Genomic DNA, 23,277 nt, shown 5'->3' on the forward strand with positions numbered 1-23,277 from the left:
TCTGATAATTGGGATGCCCATGGGCTGGTAAGCTCATTAAACTCTGCTGTAAAACCTTAAAGTTTATGTTGTCCAGTTCTTCCCATAAAACTGGGTCAAGGTTGTTTTGTTTAGAAAAACATACAGAGGCTTGGCCATTAGAGAGAACTTTGAAATCGAACTTCAGCAATAACCAACTAGCCCAAGAAAACCTCTCCAAAACCTTAAGTTTTGGAGAAACGTAAGGCACCATAAATTCTACCTGGATCTAGGTATAGTCCTTGTTCTGATATCAGATGCCCTAAATATCAAACCTGGCTAGGAAAAATGCGATTTTTTGGTGACCTTATTTAAGGCTAAAGGCTATAGCTCCTGGATGCTATCTTACTGTGAAAAGGATTGAGAAGGAGAAAAAAGAAGCAAGTCCTTCATATAGTGCAGCAAAGTCAAAATTCTGGCCTTCAGAATTTGTGAGAAATAAGAAGGTGTCTGAGTAAAGCCACAAGGCATTAATGTCCAGGTGAATTGTTTTTCTTCCTAAGTGGAGACAAAAATGTATTGGCTAGCTTCATCAACTGGAATATGGAAAAATGCACTGGATAAACAATTACAGTAAAAAATTTGCTTTCATGGAAGTAGATGTTAGAAATGTATGAGTGTTAGTTACAATAGAGTGTCAAAAGGTAATTTTTTTGTTTGTTTTTGTTGCTCTGACGTCCTGGACAATTCTCCACCCTCAACACTTAGGTTTTCTCACAGGTAAAATAGGAGTATTACAGAGTCTAGTACAATAGATAATTTGAGTCCTGTAATCTTCTACTATATGTTTTATAACTTGAAAGCCTACTTTACTTATAAAATATCAATTAATTCTCGGGAGAGGTTTTGAGGTTTCTATTTGATTCTTGATAGGAGGTGCACTGTGAATTTTGCCAATATAATTTGGAGACTGCCCATAAGGACGGTGGTATCTGATGCAGTAGGGACAAATGATCAATATTTTTTGAATTTGCTCTAGTACCTTCAGAGATGAAGCAAATAAAAGATGTTAAAGGCTCATTTGATTCACATGGATGTCTGCTTTGATGACTACTGCCAAGTAGTATAATTATTTTCCTCTTTTGGGAGAACGAAAGGTTGGCATGATTCTTCTCTAAGAAATCTCAGCCTAATAAATGGGTAGGGGTGGAAAAATTATGGATATAAGGGTGTATATCGCTCAAAGGTCCTAAACAAAAGGAGGTTGGTTCAGAGATAGGAACCTCGTGGGGTACATTAGAGACCCCCACAATTGAGCTGCTTTAGTCCTCTAGAAAAAGGCTCCTCTTAATCAGAGGGAGGATTGGGAAGAGCCTCTGTAGTTTCTTGAGCCCTGTCATTAAGAGTTGGGAGAACTTGTGAATGCTGCTTAGAGGGCTGAAGATGCCTAAAACAATTTGTCACAATCCCCTTTCCAATATTCTGTTTCTTTGTAATAATAAGAGAATCTAGGTGGGTTTTGGTTTTGCCTAGAGGTATTTATTTGCTGAAGTTGATGATTAAGAATTTTAGTGATCTTCATTTTAGGTGACTCATCTATAACGCAAGAGAGATGGCTTGCCAGATTAAGTCTGGAGTGGACATTATTTCTCATTCCATCTTGGTCCTTTTAGTAGAGGAGAAAGGTCCTGTTTCATCCTATTAATAAATATAAAGTTAAAGGCTACCTGGGTGGAATTAACATTAAAGGAGACTAGATTTTTTTTTAATCCTTTGGTATTGCTCAATGAACTTGCCTAACAAATGCCAGAGCCTGATTATATAATATGTTAGCAGTCTGACCTCCCGGTTGTAAATCTAGGACTTTCAGTATTTTCCCAAATAGCAGTTTCCACCCAATGTTAGACCTAGCCTTCTTCAATAAGCATATGAACTAGCTGATATAAGTCAGAGAAACCAGGTTGATCAGTTTTAATGACTATATGAAATTCCTCAACAAATCTGTGAGGATCTTTGGTTACTTTGGGAAAATTGTCAGTATGACTTTCAGTTCAGCTTTAGTCCAGGAAATATGTTAAGAAGTCTTAATTTTAGAAGAACAGTTATGACAAGTTCAGAGGAAAAGGAAGTGGAGACAGTTTCAGGGAAAAGGGGAAGTTTGGTGAGAGAATTAATATGGAGGTATTGAGGGTATAGTTGAGGTGCAGGTGGTATAGGAGGGAAGGAGGAGGATGGAGCTGCAGGCAGTCTGACCATGAGGAGTCAAGAGAGAAACAAGATAACGTCAGAGATTGAACCTGAGACAGAGAAATCAAGGAAGAAAACACTGGTCTTTGGAACTCATTTTTAACTTTCTTTATTTTTTTTTATGCCTGGGTTAATCTTAAAACCTTATTTTGCAGACAGGCAATTATAGGCTCTTGATAATTGTTTGGAAGCCTGCCAAAACCAATCAAAGTTGGTTTCCCATTTAGTTTTGAAATATCAGGGCCATGGTGGTCCAATTTATTTTTACAGTAAGTAAATTTGGGGGTTTCAAAAGCTCCCCATAATGGCCATTAATATTCTAAAATGCCTTTGACTAGGTTAATCCATTTAGTTAGAAACATGTGTGAGAAAGGATAATGGTTTGTAAACATGAAATTGGCCAGGGCCGTGTTGGGAGGTGAGGGGTTCCCTCTAAATATTTAGATAACTGGGATCCCATTTCTCAGGGGCTTTTCTCTAGAGTAAATAATATTTTTCAAACCACCTAAATACCTCCAACAGCTCAAACAGCTCAAACAGCCTACAGTCCTAATACCAGCCCGTTCTAAGGGATGAGATTGGTCCCAGAGGCCCAGGACAAAGGTTGCTCAGCACCGTTGTGATAGAACAGCCCCTATTCCAAAGGAACAGACTGATAGCTAGTTGGCATAGTTTCAGTGAAACAGCCCTTGTTCCTGAAGGAATGGGCTGAAGGCCAGCCAGTACCAGTTGGCACAGTCTGATTTCAAAATCCGTCCAAAGTGCCAAAAAATATTCATATATAGAACAAAGCCTTAATCAGAAACGATGAAGTCTTAAAATAGATCCCAGATACAACCTGGAGAGCTTCAAAACATGAAGAGGGCAGAAGCTTGGATCCAGAAGAAAGTCTCACCCTCAAGCTGCAGGGTTAGAGAGAAAAGCAGTGAGAAACAATGGGCTGAGTATGTTACCACATCTGTTTGCTCACTAGACTTGGAGTAATTGGAGGTACACTAAAGAATAGAGCCTGAACCAAAGACAAAGAGAAAAATAAATCAAGGACTGGAAGAAGGTATTAGAAGGAGGCAATGGGTCAAGTTCCTGGCAGATGACATTTCAGGAAGAGACAAACCAGTCAGAGAAATAAACTGCACAAATTACCTAGGAAGAATTTGGGAACAAGACATTTTATTCCTAAATGACTTCTAAGCCTCTCTAAATGCCTCTGTAAATTCAATATGTAGCCACTCTAATATTTGCCTTTGCACACACATGTGCTCAACCAACAGTAAATGAGGAAAGCTCGATGGAACTCCCATTTATTCTATGACATGGAGAATGTGTACTCTCATTGGGTGTCATCCAACCAACAAGGCAAATAGGTTATTAGGTATAATTAATTTATTTAAACTATCTTAGATATCTATAGGCTAAGTACTTTAAATTTATCAAGTTCATATTATAATATGAAAAATTTGATAGTTTATTATGACATTTGTTTAATATAATGTCAATCTTTGCTTTTGGAATAAAGAGGAGCTCTGGAACTGAATCAACATCTGAATGTATACAGGTTCCCTAACTTTTCACCTTATAATGTGATATCTAATTTACTTTCCTCAATTCCTAAAATAAGATCAGCAATAGTATCAAAAACTTCTTACCTCCATATTCACAGCTCCCTATTTTAGCACCATCGTATATGTCAATATTCACTGGGCCCTGACAGGAAGAATAGCTTCCCCTTTTCTTTCATAAGATGGGATCTCACTATTGTCTCTGACACTGGATAATTACTAGCTCTATGGGAAAAATTAAATTTTAATTTTAATGTCATTGTAAAACACCAGGATCTGTCTCAGTATGATAAGGTATCATAAAGGTTTAAGTTGTTTTGGTAAGTTGGCCACCTGTTCAGATGTTTAAAAATTTACACAATCTTTCCAGCTTCACATGTGTTCATCTTTTATATTGATATATGTATCATAGTCACTATATTAATATGGTTTGAAACAGTTCCTCTGTAAGACACCTGCTGAACACATATTTTAAACTGCAAATATTATTCAAATTTTTCAAAAATAATTTATATATTTCAAAATCTTCCCACGTGATACCTTGTGAGAAGTGCCACTAAGTAATTAAAATTTCTCAGAAGGAAGTAACCTAAAATTGGAATAACCTAAATATAAAAACATATAGTAAACTCTGGGCTGTAATTAACATGCAACATTTAAAATAACAGCAGACTGTCAGTTAGCCACATGCCTAATAATAAACTTTTGAAGATATTCTATGAATTTCCTTTACCTAAAGTTCACCATAAAGAAAAGATGACTAGTTAAATAGTTTGGCTGCAGCTTTAACTAACTATTTTGATAAAAACAATCATATTCTATCATAAGTCAAATGTGTTACCTTATCCTTAAAGATTTCTTATGTTTAATTGAACGAGGAGAAAAAGGTTATAGCCACAAACCTCATTTCTATTAATACATTTATTTAAATATAAGATGGAATTGCAAGTAAGTTTCTAGTTCAAACACTAGTTTTAGACACTTTTCTTGTGAGACACTACTGTAATATTTAACATGCCTAAAAACTTACTGTATGTAATCTATTCCAAGAGAACCATGGAACAACATAAAGAAAATAAGAGACAAATCATTTGTTCTCAAGTAGCTTACAATTTATATGAGATTTATCTTCATGGATATAAAAAATTATACAGCAACATTGTTTTGAAAATAGACCCACTACAAAAAAAGTGTTATTTTACTGAAATTGAACCATGTTAAGAAATGCTGAGTAGAGTTTAATGATGAGACTGAGGAGAATCTCCTAGGGTTAAGAGAAAGATAATAGAAAGATAAAAATTTTGTGTTAGAATCAAACATTAATTAATTAATTAATATTCAGTAAATATTATTGAAAGTCTCTCATGTATCCAAAAACTTTCTTCACACTGGAGATGTAACCATGAACAAGTCAGACATGGAGTATGCCCTTATTGAATTTAAGGTAATAAGCTGTCATAAATGCAGTGATAGGAGGAATATAAGCTGCTATGAGATCACCTACCCAGGGTGAATTTCCAAAGCCAGACAAGGATGAAAACTTTTAAGGAATAGTAATAATAATAATATAAAATTATAATAATAGTAATAAAGATTTAAATAACTAAAATTGCTCAAGCACATAGTCTATGAAGTGCATTTGTATGTACTTTGTAGGTGTAATAGGAAAAATTATTCTGACACTTGTTAAGATGGAAAGGCAGGCTTTATTCTCAGGGACTACTACAGTAGAGATCTGTAGTAAGGGAAAAAGATTAAACTCAACTCTGAAAACAATAAGTACAAATGGAGATTTATAGCCAAAAGCCAGGGTGGGGTCAGTGGATGAAAAATTACTAAAACATAATATTAAGGGTAAGAGGATTATGACTAAATCAATTTTACAAAATTTTTGTTAAAGGCAGGCCAAAGTGATAAGATATTGAAGATGGAGGATAAGACATTTGATCACATTTTCAAGGGTGGGGGATTTTCACTAAATTGATGCAGAAAAATTGGACTAAATTGGCTTAGGGCAGAGTCCAAGGGCAAGATCTAGACAGAAAGAGGTCTCAGAAGAGCTTGTTCAAAGTTTGGTCAAAAGAGAGAGGGTTTGTCATAAGTATTAGGCCATTTATCCTCATAATATGTAAGGCAGGCATTAGTAATGACATTTTTTTTTTTTTTTACTGATAAGATAACTGGAGAACATCTAGGTAAAGTCAACTGCTGATGATCACAAGTCAAGTAAATGACATAGTCGTGTCTCAAGTCCAAGCTATCTCTCTCTGGAGCCTGGGCTCTGAGTCTTCTAACTCAGTAGATATTTTCCCAATCAGAGAGATGTCATGCACAACTTATTGGAATTGCAGAGGAACATGTCAGTAACCACATTTTATAATTTAGGGTATATGTAAGATTCATTTCCACATTGTTTTTGTTCATTTTAGTTTGTGTGTGTGTGTGTGTGTGTGTGTATCTATACCATTTTATTTATTTATATAGCATTTAAAAAATACCCATTATCTCTATAAAACAACTATAAAAAATTATTACAAAGTCTTCATTCTATAAATATACTTAGGTTTTCACTGCCCTTTTACTCTAACTTTTTTACTATAATTTGGCCCTGGAAGCATTTCCAATTCTCCACTTCATATTATTTCAAATTTAATATTCACTTTTTAAAATGCTATTCCTCAATTTTATTTCCTATGACCAAGTTTAAATGGAAATTACCATGTCATATCTGCCCTATTATTTCTTAAAGAAAATTTTATAACAATTTATGTTCTTTCTCATATTTACATGACAGGGCCCATTTATTTGAATATTTTATTTTTAACAATTATAATTTCCCTTAGATATTAAATTAAATAGGTGAAATATATATTTATTGCTGACTTTTATTGATTTGATTTTTGTGTGTTGGAATGTGTTTCTATGTTTCTATTTCCTATTTTAACAATCTGTACTCCCTTTTGTGAACTATCAGTATTCTTGGCCCATATTTTAAATCGAGACATTGTTTTTTGTTCACATTTACTGAAAACATACTCTAGGCACAGTGGATACAATAACTTTGTCTATAACTGTGAAGGGGAAGTCAACAGGGTATGAAAAAGAGTCACAGTAGAGTGGGATGAGTATTGGGTATGGTGAGAGCAAAGAGAGACTTCTGTCTTGCTTCTCAGAGATCTCTGGATAAAGTGATTTTTTAAACTGCCTGTGGAAAGAATGGCACTTAGTCATGAATTGGGAATGTTTTTGCATTTAATTTAGATAGTAGTATGTTTAAAGTCTCAGAAGGGTAGGAATAAGGTGATTCCAAGTAATATGTGGCTGAAGTGAAGTGTAAGTGTAGGAGTAGGGTGCATGCATATATTTTCTTCCTTGTAATCAAATCTGTCCCACTTTTCCTTTACCATTTCTTCCATTTTTCTACAGTAATTCAACATTGTTTTTAAAAATAAATGGATGAGGCCATGCTGTACTGCTTATATTTATTTATTTCTGAATTAACTCATCATATTTAATACACTTACAAGGGAAACTACATATTTGATGGAATAGAATAGCAACAATTGTATTTATTTTAGTAATTAAATGTGACCATATCTAGAATAATAATTTCAAGTACTATCCAGCATTCCCAGCAGTATTTCATGAATATTCCATAAGCTGTTGAAAATGGAATGTTCCAAGACTTCACAGGTGGTTTGGAAACCCCATATAAATGGAAAATTCTGAGTATTAGAATTATAGCTCAGTTGGTGTTACAAACAGCCGCTTCCCAAGTTAAACCAGCTGCATTCTGGAGAGTTTCCACAGTACAGGGCCATTTAAAGCTGTTTATGCTGCTAGCAATTCTCATTATAATAAATGTACCTGATGATACAGTACTTTCATCTAGATTCAAGTTGTCTTTGATACAATGCATAGAAAATAATTGGTAGGTCATTTCAGACACTTATTGCCTGATAATAGTATTTACTGTTGTTGAAAAAGGCCCCAAATGGATTCACTTGTGCTAAGTCTTATGTCAGCAAACCAAAACTTAATATCTAACTTATTTCAGCCTCTTCTAGGAATATAACCTTTAACCAGTTAATCTGGAATTACCTGGTCAGCACTAGTGAGGTAATCCGTGCAAGAGACAGACTCCTTCCCTCCCCCAAAGGAAGGTGACCTTGCCTGAAACAATAGACTTTTTTTTTGTCTTTCTCCCTTTCTAACTACAAAAGACTTTCATTTTGTACAGCTATTCAAAGCTCCTTTCTAATTGCTAGATGGATGTTGCCTGATCCATGAATTGTTGAATAAAGCCAATTAGATCTTCAAATTTACTCAGATTGAATTTTGATTTTTTAACACTGTTAAAGGTTATTATAATACTTACCAGGGAATTTCAGAAACATGTTGATATTCCTAAATCCAAATATTGAGAAACACAAAAATACAGATATTATATTTCAAGTGAAATTGTTTATTCTTAAAAAAAACTATACTTTCAATCATCTTGTTCAGGAACATAGATTTATTTATTTATTTTAACACTTATCAGTGATATCTTGTGGCCCTAAGGTAGAAAGGGTGGAGGATGTACTGATTTCTGACCACCCGTGTCTTTAAAACTCTTAGTTTCTAATACAAGGAGGAAGTAAAGAGAAACAATTATTGATACCACCACCTATAAAATAATGCTTAATGTTTCCTTATTGATATCATGTTTTGGACTCTATTTTAAGCATTTTACTTATATATTAACTTATTTAATATCATAAAAACTTCAAGAAGCATATATTATTTTCCTCACTTTTATACATAAGAAAATTCAGGCACAGCAATATTATGTAACTGCTCAAATGTTATGAAGATTCAAAGTCATAGCTAGGGTTCAAACCCAGGCACCTGGCTCTTAACTATCCTAATACATGACAGAAACCACATGCTAGATATGTGTCATATACAAAGTTATTTAATTCTTACAACATCTTGAAATAACTTGGTATCCATGTGTGACAAATGAAGCAACTAAGACTTAGAACAATTTAATAACATGGTAAGTTGAACACAGATAGTTGATGGCAGAACAAGAACCAATCTAGCTTGAATATAATGACCTATGCCACACTGTGCCCAATTTTCCTAAAGCAAATTTCTCACTCCAAGAACTATAGTAACCATGATGCATGTAAATAATAAATTGAAAGGATCATTGAAGCCATTAAGTCCTAATTTTATCTATTTTTTTATTATTGACTTCATAAAACTTTACTAGAACAATACTCAAGTTTACCTTTGTGCCTTAATTCTCTGTCATCTCTTTCTTTCTTTTTCTTTTTTTTAAACATCAGACTGATGTAATCATTATTAGCATATAGTAACAAAAGAGAAGCAGGAACAAAGGGCTTGAATAATTAGGAAATGAAAATTATATTCAAAATGATAAGAATTTGCCCTTGCATAAACTATGACCTGTTTGAAATCAGTATGAATTTTATACTGTTAAATATATAGTGAGAGAAAAGCAGAAATTATTATACAAATACTCAAGTTCTATGGGCATTTTTATCTCTTTATAGTATATTTACTATTTGATATTTGATCTCAGATACACATCCAAGTCATGAGTAATGTTATTCCTCTTTTTTTTTTTTTAAACCTATCACCGACACATAATATTAAATTGATAACAAGTTAATTTATCCTTAACAGATGTAGCTGCACTATATCACTGTCTGGAGTTTATTGGCTGGTAAAAGATGGTTACATTACAACCAATACACCGCTAAAGATTTTACTGAGTGTTCAGAGCTAAAAGCTTTCACAGAGTTTGCTTCCCACTCTCCCCTCATTTAAGAAAAGTACTGTCTAATTATTTCTTTAATTGAGAAAGAAATGGAGATTAAAATGTTCTATAAAGTTTTTGTTTATCTAGAAATTTCATCTCTAAATAGCTATAACACACAAAACAAATTTAAAACTCTGGAATCAGAGATCTATAGAGACTTGATACCATGGCTAATTTCTTGATGATATTAAGATTACCTACTAACCCTACTGAATATTTTGATTTGAAAAGATGTGCAACAATAAAAAAAAGATCCCTAAAACAAATGAAATATTGAATATACATAAGTTTGAAAATGAGTAGTCTAAAAAATTATAACTCTAAATATTTGTTTGTATCCTCAAGAAAATGTTCATATTTTAAAACATAAAATCAAAATTAATTTATCAATCTTTAGAAATATAATGAGTTTCTTTTTTAATTAATTAACTAATTAATTAATTTGAAATTTTGAATTTTATTTTATTTATTTTTTATATAGCAGATTCTTATTCGTTATCCATTTTATAAAAATTAGTGTATATGTGTCAATCCCTATGTCCCAATTCATCACACCACCACCACCCCCTGCCACATTCCCCCCTTGGTGTCCATACGTTTGTTCTCTACATCTGTGTCTCTCTTTCTGCCCTGCAAACTGGTTCATCTCTACCATTTTTCTAGGTTCCACATATATGCATTAATATATGATATTTGTTTTTCTCCTTCTGACTTACCTCACTCTATGACAGTCTCTAGATCCATGCACATCTCTACAAATGACCCAATTTCATTCATTTTTATGGCTGAGTAATATTCCATTGTGTATATGTACCACAACTTCTTTATCCATTCATCTGTCGATGGACATTTAGGTTGATTCAATGACCTGGCTATTGTAAATAGTGCTGCAATGAACATTGAGGTGCATGTGTCTTTTTGAATTATGGTTTTCTCTGGGTATATGCCCAGTAGTGGGATTGCTGGGTCATATGGTAATTCTACTTTTAGTTTTTTAAGGAACCTTCATACCATTCTCCATAGTGGCTCTATCAATTTACATTCCCACCAACAGTGCAAGAGAGTTCACTTTTAATATTAATAAATATCTAATTAGAATTCCAAGTTCATCACTTATTTCATAAATTCATTTTGACTCTTCGTTTGTTGGAAATTATATCAAACAACGCCCATACATGTTAGTCTTTTAACTCTCCTTTTTCACTTATAAGTGCCCCAACTCTTTTTTGTTCTGGAAATATTTGTGGTAAAGAATGCAGGATATCTGTTGTAAATAATTCTCCACCTGCTGGATTCTGATAATTGATTCCCTGTGATGTGGCTTAACTTGGCCCTCTGTCTCTTTTCTTTCTTTTAAAATTTTAAGGCAGAAGCCTTGCTCAGATCCATGTTGGAGTTGTGGCATGATTAACTAACAGAAAACGCTCTGTACTTCCTATTACACATCAGAATTGTACAGTATCTGGTGGTTTCTCTCTTGGTACTTTTAAGATTGATCAGGGGTTTCAGGTATTATCATCCCAATTTTTCCAATAGATACAGCCTTTCACCTCACTTGGTCAGGTTGACAGTAGACAGGTGTTGACAGACTCCAGATGCTTCTTGAATTGGTTGGTGCTGTACCAGGAGACTGCAACCCTCACACATTGTGCACTGGATGATGACAAACGAAAACAATGCTGTCTCAAGTCCCTTACAATCTCAGGAATCTGTAATTTTTAAATTCTTTATGTGTTTTCAACCCAAAAGTTATACATTCCATAGTTAATTTATTTCAGTCAGAGATAATTTTACTGTTGCTCCTCATCTTTTTATATCAAAATATTCATTAGGCTTGGTAGCCTATATATACATACAGAGATATTAGACTTCATAAACTTTATATATTACATCTATATGACACATAGAATATATATAATATGTATAATATGATATAATTTATATTATACATACTATATATTATAATTATACATATGTTATGTTATATATAAAAATATAATATATTATATATATATAGGTACCAAAAGATAATTTTCATATTATATATATTATATATCATATGTAACAGAATATATTACACTTTTATATTATATATGCTATATATACATATATAATATTCAGGACTATCCAAGAACTAATCACATAGATACGAAAGATAGATATATCCAAAGAGATTTATTGTCAGATTGGCTCACTCAGTCATGGAGGTTGAGAAGTTCCAAGATCTGCTCTCTGCAAACTGCAGGCCCAGGAAAGCTGGTAGTGTAGTTCCAGTCCAAGTCTGAAGCCTTGCGAACCAGGAACACAGATAACCAAGGTCAGAAGTTGGATGTCCCAAGTCAAGTAGAAAACAAATATACCCTTTCTCCACATTTTTGTTCTATTTGGGCCCTCAACAGACTGGATAATACTCACCCATTGGTGAAATATCTTCTTTTCTCAGTCTATTGATTTAAATGCTAATCTCCTCTGGAATGTCTACTTTCACAAACACCCTTAGAAATAATGTTTTCCCAGCTATCGAGGAATCTGTTAGTCCAGTCAAGCTGACACATAAAATTAACCATCACAAGTATACACACATATATGGATTTTACTTAGTATTTCTTGTAGAGCGTATGCTCTTTGAAGTGAATTTAGTGCTCTTATATATGATTTAATTATATTTTGAAATAATTATTTTTCTATTTGAGAATCTCACTGAAAATTTCATAGAAAATACCATTCAACATATAATTTACATATTACCCATACATTTTCAGTGTTGACCTTATGCTTAAAATTAGTGAAAAATTGTTTATTAGTGCAAAATATTTATTGAGTACCTTCTAAATTCCAAGAATTATCAGCATGAAGATGCATAGTAAAAAGCAGTGAAAAGCTCCTACCTTAAATTTTTTTTATTTTCATTCATTTGTGTGTTTTTTTCTATTTTGTAAAAATCTCATTTATTTTATTGGCATTTATATATTTCATATTTTCAAGTGATTAATATGTAAGCATATTGATCTTGGACAGTTCAAATTACCTTGGCAACCTCATTTGCTGAGGACTTTAAAGACTATGAAGACCAAGGAGAGTTTTCTCACTTTAATACCAAAGACAGCACCATGTTAGCACATTTTCAGTTAAAAAGCATGGGAAATCTTAGTCCAACCACATCTAGAAAACACAGTAACTTTCTCCTTAAGAGATATATATTTGCCAAACTGTAATGTATAAGATAAGTGCTTATTTTAAAATATTGAAATTCATTCTGAAACTAAAAGAAATTATTAAGTTTTGGCTATGTTTTATTTTCTAATAAAGTAAGGATATATTTTACTTTTCTTTGAGATTGCCAAAATAATGTGAATATAAGGAGAGTGGTAAATTGCCTTTATTTTTATTATTTTCTTTGGAAGGAGTTTAAAAACTTAAAATAACATATGTATGTTCCTTTCCAAGATTAATAGGATAAACTCAACTGAGGAAAAATTAAAGTATAACTGTAGAGCCTGTCCCAAACTGAAATCTGTGTAAAGACTGACACCACTCTGAGTATTATCATAATCATGCAATAAGATGAGAATCAGAATCAATTAAAACCATTGAATAATTGGCCTAAAAATGAACACCTTGAGATTAACTATGCCTGTTCATAGCTATAGGGACTTGTTAGTAAATAATATCAAAGTGCTTCATAATATACTATTTAAATGTAAGATCTAATGTCCTGCTCTCAGGACAATGTAAAAAAAAAAAAAAAGAAAGCATTATTGTAACAAATATAATACTTTCTGACCTTGGTAGTACTCATGCTTTTTCCAAAACTGTATATGTAATTAACATTTATTTGAAGGATACATAAATTTGTACATGTATCATATCAAATATAACTAATGATTATACAAAGTGTTAAAAATTATTTTTGCTACTGCTGAGACACTCTTGGACTAAGGACCATGATGTGTCATTGTATTATTGATGCATTAACGCACCCAGACTTCAGTTTCAACTGCAGTACTTACTTCCATAGACTTGTCAGTAAGAAAAAGGACATGAATGGCTAAGACTGTGTGACTCATGTAGCCCACATGATAACGATTATGACAGTATTAAACAGCCAAACCTTGAGCTGAGCCAGTGTAGAAGACAGTGCCATGATATATACATACACACACAAAAAAAAGTTATCTGTTTTCAGGTTAAGAAATTAAGACAAGAAACAAACAAAAGATTAACAAGTTTTATTTTTACCTCCCATTATTTCAAAGCATAGGAAAGGACAATAAATCTGTGGGCCAGAGAACACAGAAGGCTAAGATTAAAGAGAGACAGTAGAACAAGCAAAATCGAAGAGAGAAACAGAAAAGAGAATAGGGTGGGTGAAAGAAAAGGAGACAGAGAATGGATGGAAGGAGAGAGAACATTCTTTGGAAAAAAAATAGGATTGATTTCTAGCTGAACAAACTGTTAAAATATTACAGATCTTCCTTGACTTACTGTGGGGTTACATCCTGATAAATCCATTATAAATTGAAAATATTGTTAGGTTAAAAATGCACTTAATACACCTAACATACCAAACATCATAGCTTAGCCTAGCCTATCTTAAACACACTCAAAACATTTACATTAGCCTACAATTGGGTAAAATTATCTAACACAAAGTCTAATTTATAATAAAGTGTTGACTATGTCATGTAATTTATTAAATACTGTACTGAAAGTGAATACCAGAATGGTTGTCTGTGTCCAGAAGGATTGTAAGTCTATGGGTTGTTTACTCTCATTATTGCATAAGCTAACTGGGTGCTGCAGCTTACTGCCCAGAATCACGAGAGAGTAAGGACTCCCTATCGCTAGCCTAGGAAAATATTTGAAGTAAGGTTTCTATTGAATGGGCCTCATTTTTCCACCATCTTGAAAAGTTTTATGTTGAAACATCATAAATCACAGACAATCTGAATATAAATGTTTCAATATTTCATATCAGTTATTAAGTAGTTGCTACCATAATTCACTTAGTAGGACCACATTGACTCAGATAGCTCTGGCTCCTCTTCCTGGACTCCCCAGACTACACATGATCTAACAATCTTAAAGGGTAAGATTGTAAATGGTGCCCATATTGTATCAGTTGTCAAATAATTTTATATTCTGATAATAAAAAAATTATCAGCATGGATTTTGTAAAATATTCAGGAAGAATAAAATAGTTAAGTAGTTAATTAATGTATTAATAAGGAACTATGTAAGAAAATTAGTGGGTTTAGAAAATTCGTGAGTTTTTTCCAAAGGCAGAAAAAGCATGACATCTACCTAAACTTGAGTTCAACTTGTTGGGAAAGTCAATCCTACCATGTGCTCAGGAGAGAGAACCACTTATTTATGAATAGTCTTAGTAGCTACCATAAGATTGTTTCTGATTCTTTAGTGATAAGTATCAAGAGAAGGAACATTCCATCTATCTATCTATCTATCTATCTATCATCTATGATCTATCATCTATCTGTCATCTTTTCTAAATGCTGCAATAAAGTATACATAGCTTTCAGTGTTTTTGCAATCATTCTAAACAAATCTTACTCTAGTTATGCTTTGATAAGTTGGACACACAAAGAAGGCAAAATGAGATAAAGAGCATCTTATTGAGTGTGGACCATATCATACTTGTGCATTACCTATGTTAATCTATGTTCAACATTTCGAAAGAAGGAATGGTCTTAATAAAACATCAGATTCAATTAAATAGACCTATGTACCAGGCACCATACTAGCTGATAAAGACAGTGTAATAATTATGTAATATTATGGCACAGTCCCTATCCTCAAGGAGTTCAAACATAAGAGGGGAATTGTTAAGTAAAAATGCTATCAGCCTTGATGATGATGAAGATAAATCATTGTTATGAAAGGTCACTTAACTAAAACTAGGAGGAGGGAAAAGGAAGCAAAATCAAGGATTTTCCAAGAGCACGTGAAATTCAACTAAGCAGATTTGTAGAGTGAGGAAGGTAGACCCAAGTCTCCTCAACTTTAATTATATATCCTCTACCACATGACATTGCCCTTAGGGAAAAACAGTCACCACAGCTCCTCAGATTTCTCTGTGGAGGGATTTCAGTTGGACAAATACTCATTGTCCCAACCCCTTCCCTTAGGCTCCTTATTTACTCCTCTCCAAGGAAGAAGAAGTGAGTTATCCAGCTAATGAGTTTGAAAGAGCACTCCACTTTGGAGCAAACCTGCATATGGACAATGTGTCTGACCTGATTTCTCAGCTTTGTGGTGAGTTTGGGGTGCTGGTGATGCTCTGTGGGAACAGCTTGAAATTCTCCTAGTAACTGGGTAAATAAGTTGGTTCAGTTCTAGAAGGTGTTCTCAAGCCTGTTTGGCTATGTATCTAAGCCATGTCCTTAAGCCTTTGATCTATTTCTTATTACCAATAAAGCTAACTATTTGGTCTCCATCTGTATAACTCCTGTGTCGGTTCCCCAATTTATCCCAAGCATAGTCAGTAAAGAAGGCTAGTATTTAGGGACTTATTAACATTTCAACCATCACTTCCGTTTTATTCTCTGAGGTTGTTTCAGTACATACAGTTTCATTTTGGTGATTAGTTCAGGAGCCTAAGCCCTGGTTCAAATTCAGTTTGGGACCTAATAGTATCTCCTTTCCAAGTCATAGCCAAGAACTACACATCTAACAGGGACTGTAATTTTTTTAACTGAATTAGTTGCTTTGATGGTATTAAGTCCAAATATTTCACTAAAATATGTACTATTTGACTTATTTTTTCTTTGTTTTCTCCTTTTTTTCAAGCAAAAATGTTGCCCGCGATAGAGGCTAGAAAGAACACAGGGTTACAAAACTCTGCCAGGAAAAAGAAGCAAATGCTATTGTACATAGGTTCTAAACAGTAAGTAGTCAACAAGTATCTGCAAAATGTTCAAGGATGATGATCTCACAGCACTGGGTATTTGGGTAAACAATAGTCTAAATAATATTCACATAAATCATAGCATATTAATAAATTTCATCTATGCAATATAGATGCTAGGATCTTAGAAAAATTGTTTACTTTTTCAGACTCAGGGCATTAAAACATACTAAAGCTGTGTGCTTGTTTGAACAAATTAATAAATTATTTTGTTTTCATTTTTACTTATTTATTTTAGGTCTTATAACTGATACTTCAGGCACTGTAAGAGTAAATAAATCTTATAAATTCCTAATTTATGCCCAGGGATTAATTTATTCACTAAATATGTCCAATATGTTTTTGCCTTGAGGCTGTGACACATACAGATAAAGATAAAGCTGAATACTTCTGTTGTTTCTTATTAGCTTATCTTCATTTCCTTGTAATATCCTTATATTTGACTAATTATTTTTACACTCATTCACAAATCAATTAATTTTTATTGAGTAAAAGAAGATAATTCCTAGGTTATTTTCATTAAGGTTTTTAACAAACATCTATCTTATTAATGGAGACCTTTGCATGACCCAGTAAAAATAATATGCTACCAATTAGAATTAATATTATTCAAATAGATAGAGACCACAGCAAAAAAAAAAAAAAAAAAAAAAGAGACTGGTAAATAATTTAAGCCAGTAATGATAAGAGGTAAGAAAAAATAAAACAGATGTGCTTCATTCGTTTTAGCTTTCTGCCAATGTGAAGTAAATAACCACATAGAATATGCTGTTTTGACAATACTCATAGAGATATTTTTTTAAAAGATGGTTTCTGAGAAGGTAAGCTGGGAGATATTAGAATAAATTATTTTATTATTTTCTTCTTGGGAAAACAATATTATGGTCAAAATTGATATACTCTTTCCTTGAATCTCTTACGAGAATGTTTTCCCAAGTTGCCTTCAGTTTATCATCCAGCAGTATGCTCTCTGCCCCACTCCCCTCTGTTTCTCCTTTAGGAAAGCACCACTTCTGTTCATAGATCTTCAACCAGAACAAAAGCTTAGCCTAAAATGGCATGGATATAATTCAGACAGTAGAGGCAGAAAGTACTGTGAACTTTTAAAACATTTTCACAACACAAATGCACATTTCAAATTGGAAATTTATGTAAGATAAGATAAGGCCCATAGTGTTCTTTTATTGATGCACTATGCAATGCAATTTTTATACTCTCATATCTCCTGTAATAGAAATATGACCTGGAGCTACACATAACATTGATATTTGGAACCATTACAGGCCTTTGTAAAGTGTATTATGCCTTGGTGATACATTCAGAAGAAATCCAAAAGCATATAAATCTAACTATTGCCCTTAAACTACACCTTTGAGTGAGATTTCAAGTTTTCAGAATCTGAATGTTTCTTAGCAGGTTAGAATTTTAGAAACATTGGCTGTTCCTCAAATGAATGTTTGACCTCTGCCCAGATGGGAACTGGAAAGGATAAGAGAATAGCATAAAGATGGAAAAGCTATTTTTATAATAGAGGCACCACAGTAATATTAAGGAACAGGTCATCTATACATGTAAGCATGTGTGTGCCCCCCATACACATGCTCATGAAAACACATATGCATAAAAATTCTTTATCAACATTTTTCACTTTGACCTGATTTACTTTTCTAAATATCACCTTTCACCATTTGATATATTGAATATGTAATAATTTGTCTTTTGTCTTATTCACCTACATATCTACAGTGACACATAGTAGTTGTTAAATAAATAACTATGATAATCAATAAGTGTATTCAAAAGGAGACTATGTTATTTTCCCTATTCCTTTATACTCTCTCTCAAAACACAAGTTCAGTATGAATTTATTTGATTTTTAAGCATCTTGGCATTTGTGTACCTACTAGATGTCCAATACTTCCTTGGTACTTGTGAAGCTACAAATAAGAGTATGACAAGAAACTGTCAAACATATCATTTTTGTGAAATCTTTCTTCTGTTTGAATGTCTCATTTTATCAGTTTTTAATGCAGACATAATAACCATTACCACAATGTTTTGTAACAGATAGAATTTTCTTGCTTAGTAGGGAAAATAAATAAACAAATATATATATATATATATATATATATATATATATATATATAAACAAAACCAACGAAATTACTAACATTTTTCTTTAAGTACATACGTACATGTGGGTAAATTTATATAAATATATAACTAATACAAATCTTGCTGGTTAAACAATATATGTGGGGAATCAGAGAATTATTTGGACAGGAGATATGATGATAACTATAAAACACCATTTTAATGTTTTCATTCAGTGGAATTTCTAGATTAAGGGAACATTTTTAAAACCTTTACATTACTGATAGATGTTCACATGTGACATGGATATTACAGGTATAAGTATAATTTGATTTGATCCATGTAAAATTTGAAAGATGATTATCTACCTTAGATGAAATATAGTTATGAATAGAGGCAGAATCTTCTTTTTTAAGAAAGACCTTTTAAGGATTCTTCATACTATCATTCAATTATTTTTAGATTAAGAATTTTCTTTTAATTATCTACATATCATGTTATTCATCACCCAAATACATTTGTATCTTTCCTAATATAATGCCAGCACATAGTAAATTCATAATTATAACACCAGAGTTTGACATACTTCTATGGTTTATATTGTAATTATGCTTAAATTGAAATGCATGCTGACATAATATACCATATGAATTGTAAATATTTAACTCTTTTTACAGCATTTTTTGAAAAACAGATATTATTTGATAAAATTGATTAATATAATAGAGCATATGATTGTAAAATAACCTAAACTTATTCAATTAAAATAAATGCTATATATTTGTATAATTCAGGATTAAACACATTGTAGAAAATATTACCCTGATTTTCCATTCACTTTGCTCTCAGATGTCATGCTTATTTTGAAGCAAATATCTTAGCACTAAAATATTTTAATGGGGCCCTTACATTTGTTTTACAAATAAGGAAATACTCAAAAAACATTATTCTAAAATATTTTAAGTGATTAATAAAAAACAGTTAATTTGCAAAAATATAACTGATTTTAAAATTGATAAAGTAAAAAAAAATGTTTCTTAAATTATATAATGACTCTGAGTCTAAGGATTGCATTTTAAAATAAACAAATCACACAAAAGTACATTTTTAAGACATATTTATACTTACCCCACCAGAGTTAATTATATTGTAAGCAAGTTACTAAAAAATATTGGTTAGTAATTAATTTTTGTCATCAACTAAAAGAACACAGAGATCATGATGTGTGTGGATAAGAATTTCAAACATGCTATTATGAGTGTCCACATTTTGCATTGCAGGTAAAAACACCTGTGAAGTGCTCCAAGTATACTATTCTTTTTTGTGTGCTTTCTTTACTTTTCAGACAGGGTCAAGAAAAAAAATGGAGAAGTAAAAAAAAAAGTGCAAAATAAAAGATGTTTATAGTATATTATGCTGCTTTCACACATGTGCTAACAAAGTTTTCCACACACCACTTTGAATTCATAGAGAAAATTTGTGTACAAAAAACTGTGGAAGATACAATTCAATTTGTATATTATTACAGGCAACTTCAAAATTGAGGTTGTTCACTATTTCTAACTCTACTTTTTCTTTGAAAGTATAATTTGTTGGTTGAGAATTACCTTCCATAAACATTTTGGAGATAATAAACTATTGTTCTTCTGAGCCCAATTATACTCCTTAAAAGAAGTCAATTGTCAACCTAATTTCTCTTCCTCCTTCCCCTCTCCTCCTCCTCCCCTTCTTTCACTTTCTCTCTCTTTTTCTCTCTCCCCATCTTTCCTCTGAACTAATGTTTACATTCCCTTTGTTGTTTTCAATATCTTAATAGATTTTGTTGTTTAGCAGTGTCAAAAGGATGGAGCATGGGCCTATTCAATATTTCCTTTGTGGGAAGTGAAGGGAATGAGAAACGACTTATCATAATATGATATCTACTGAAAGAAAAAAAATAGGCAAAATTGTATGCAAAATTAGTTTAATGTTTTAGAAAAGTAAAAATGTGAAGTAGTATAGGTAAAACACTGCAGGAAAAATATGTTAACAGACTATTTCAAGTGGAGAGATCATTGTGGATAATAATTGCCTTCTAGATTCCTTGCTATTGTTTGAAAAGACTCAATGAGAATGGATTTGTCTTTAACTTACAAAAATATTATTTTTTTTATAAAAAATAGTAACAAAATACCCCACTGTGTTACTTGTTCAATGTATTGCAGTTAGAAAATGGTCTTTCTACCCTGTTCAAAAATCTTTCATTAAAATAATATAATTATCCTCAACTGTAAGAAATTGAAAAGTGAAAATACAGACTTACAGATAAAGCGTTTTGTATCTGCATTACCAAATGATTTAAAAAATAATTAATGAAAGAGAAATTTAAGTGGAAAATGTATTTAAGGCATTTAAAACACCTTTACACGTTTTAAGAATGATTTACCCACATCCTTAAAGGTACAGTTAGTTTTCAAGAGTGATATGTTGTCTGCTTTCTGTCACAAGAATTGTGTAGATGGAAAAGAAACAGAGATGCTCAACAATAGCCTAAATAATGTGACATATAGGGCAGAAAAAAAAAAAAAAAAGATTCCAAGCAAAAATAAATGTGTTATTTGTGTTTATAAGGGAAGAAGAAAGTATATTAGGAAATTAACAAGAGAAGATGCCCATATTGTTAAAAGAAAGTATGTTTAAAAGTAAGAGGAGGGCTTCCCTGGTGGCGCAGTGGTTGAGAGTCCGCCTGCCGATGCAGGGGACACGGGTTCGTGCCCCTATCCCGGAAGATCCCACATGCCGCGCAGCGGCTGGGCCCGCGAGCCATGGCCGCGGAGCCTGTGTGTCCGGAGCCTGTGCTCCGCAACGGGAGAGGCCACAGCAGTGAGAGGCCCGCGTACAGCAAAAAAAAAAAAAAAAAAAAAAAAAAAAAGTAAGAGGAAAAATCTAGCTAAAAAGTATTCTAAAATATAAATAAAATTCTAAAACCTTCCTTTGTTAAATTAAAATAGATAAATAAAACTTTGTCTTGTATAACTTATATGTTAGTACTGTGAGTGATATTTCCTTGTTTGTTTAGTTGAAAATATTTTTAATGTGAAAGAAATACATAAGATAGTAATTCAAAGACTATAGGAAAAAATGAGAAAGAAAGTAAATAGCATGCTAAATCTCACTACTCGCAGATTATTGTGAACATTTTAATGAATGACACACATACACCAAATTAATTACACACAAGGATGGTAAACTGGGGCAAAGACAGCTACTTAGAAAGACACAAAATATCTCTCAATTTTTTTAGAACAAATTCTCACCATAGCTGTAAATTTTATTCATATATGCAGTACTCTTTTCTTCATAATATTCTTATATCTTATATATTTTTTCTGCTTTTATGAATGGTTATGTTCATTATATTGCCTAATTTTTTTTAATGTAGAAGATATTTATTTATTAATATATATTAAAAGTAATTGAGGCAATTTTTATAATTCAAATAGTCATATATAATGTTTTATTCAGTCAAGTACTAATTTAGTCAAGTACTAATGTTTATTTTATCAAAAAAAATTGGTACTCTATAGCTGTTTTACATAGCATATATATATTTATTTGTTTAGTTATTTTTTTGCTTAGGTTTGTTGGTCAAATTTTTTTTGTTCTTATTTACTATTTCTAATACATTAAGGTTTCTGTTCAAATGTTACCTGTGTTCATGATGTTGTTCAATTAACACTCAGATTTTTCTTTCCAACAAAATTTATTAGAGATCGGTGCTTCCCAAACTTTCCACCTAAGTATTGGTGAATTTCACCAATATTAATGCATTATCTCAGCTTAAGTGGTACTCTAGAAACTAATCCACTGGTGAAGAGGGTACAATAATTAAATGATACCCGTCTTGTGCAGCTCTAAGATTGTCAGTTAACTAACGGCAAGGAATCTCTGAATGGCATTCTCTAGGCAGTTATGTTCACACAACAGTATTTCAATTTCCACTGCAGGTTCTTAGTCATTTATGAAAATATGATACAAGATAAAATCTCAAGATAAAACCGAAATCATAGAGATTATATTTTGGTCTTTTGCTGTTTAGATAAAAAGTCATTCTATTACAGATACATATCAAATTGGGCTTATAATAAGTACTCGCTAAAATAATATAGTGCTTGCAAACGTTCTTATTGTAGGGAACTGTAAATTGATAATGTGATGGCTTGTCTCAGTATTCCTTCATGTATTAAATTTAAGCTGGCAAGTCTAGAATCATTAAGTTATTCCTATTTATCTTCTAATATTTATAATATGCAAACACATTTACAGACATTAAAAAATAAATGTAGTGATAGAAGATAAAAATAGTTAAGACTATAGATTTTTTTTCACATACCAGATACATTTTTGAGTCACATATTTAATGCACATATTAGCTTATTTCTGGAAGAGGAAACTAAGGCACAGAGAGTTTACAGAGTATGACTGAATTCACAAAGCTAGGAAATGTTGAAGCCAGAATTCTAGCCCAGCAATCTGGCTCCAGAGAAAGTACTCTTAGGCACCATATTATACTTCTCCCAATGCAGTCACACTTTGTAGTCATCAGTCTATTGTCACTCAAAAGCATACATTATTCATTTTATTGCTGATTTTAATAAATTAGAAAAATCGAGGAGTAGAAA

The sequence above is a fragment of the Mesoplodon bidens genome (assembly GCF_964165515.1).
Source record: "Mesoplodon bidens genome assembly, chromosome: 17".
Taxonomy (NCBI): Eukaryota; Metazoa; Chordata; class Mammalia; order Artiodactyla; family Ziphiidae; genus Mesoplodon; species Mesoplodon bidens.